The sequence below is a fragment of the Rhinolophus ferrumequinum genome, chromosome 13 (genome assembly GCF_004115265.2).
Source record: "Rhinolophus ferrumequinum isolate MPI-CBG mRhiFer1 chromosome 13, mRhiFer1_v1.p, whole genome shotgun sequence".
In the NCBI taxonomy this organism is placed as follows: Eukaryota; Metazoa; Chordata; class Mammalia; order Chiroptera; family Rhinolophidae; genus Rhinolophus; species Rhinolophus ferrumequinum.
The window spans coordinates 21363672-21364472 of NC_046296.1; the positions used below are offsets into that span (position 1 = coordinate 21363672).

The window sequence follows — 801 nt, forward strand, 5'->3', positions numbered from 1 at the left end:
TACAGGGGAATAAAGACTTTTACCTGTTCAAACAGGAGCATTGATGTTCAGAGATATAAATAAACTTAAAATAGCTGCTGTTTTCCTGAGCTGAAAACTCACTTTTACAAAAAGGATTTAAACACATTGTTGAGTGACAATAAGTACCTGTGCACTAGGGAAGTGCAGACACGGGTGAGAGACATGCCGAGGACATTTTAATGAGTCATCCACCTTGTGGTCAGGGAGAATAAAACCCTTGTGAGCCTGCATTTGATCTGACCAGACTCAGGGGTTGTAAAATGGGGCACAGATTTGCAGCTATCCTCCTCTAATTTAATCTTTGATATACCCAGGCCAATTTAATTAAACATTTTATGTTGGCAACAGCAGTTTTATGCCCAGGGAGAAATCTCTCATTTAATTGCTCCACTGGCTTGAGAGGCACAACAGCACCAGCCAATGTTGGCTCCCTTCAGATCCCTTATTCCCCAGTCGTGGGTTTTAATGCAACTGCACAGCATATGGTAGAACCAAATGCTTAATTTTATCATCTAAGCCAAAAGGTCATGGAGATTATTAGTTTGATGTACATTTCTTGATTCCCTGTTTTGGCTCCAAGAGTGAATTTCAGTTGGTGCTGCATTTCTCAAGTTCTTCTGAAAGGTTATTTTGCTTTCTACTTGTGAACTATGTGAGAAGGTATCTCAATACTCCAAATCTTCGTTTTCAGTTTTTGGCAAGAAATATGTCTTTGATACTCCCTGTAATGGTTATTTCAATTTTTAATATAGGGGAGAGTAAAAATTCTGGTTGTACTGC

At 39.1% G+C, this 801-nt stretch overlaps 1 protein-coding gene across 10 annotated transcripts in view; it reads left to right on the forward strand.

The window, feature by feature from the left end:
* The window catches only part of AAK1 (AP2 associated kinase 1), a 160073-nt gene that overhangs the window by 152450 nt on the left and 6822 nt on the right, over positions 1–801 (forward strand). The gene's annotated exons all lie outside the window — the stretch shown is intronic.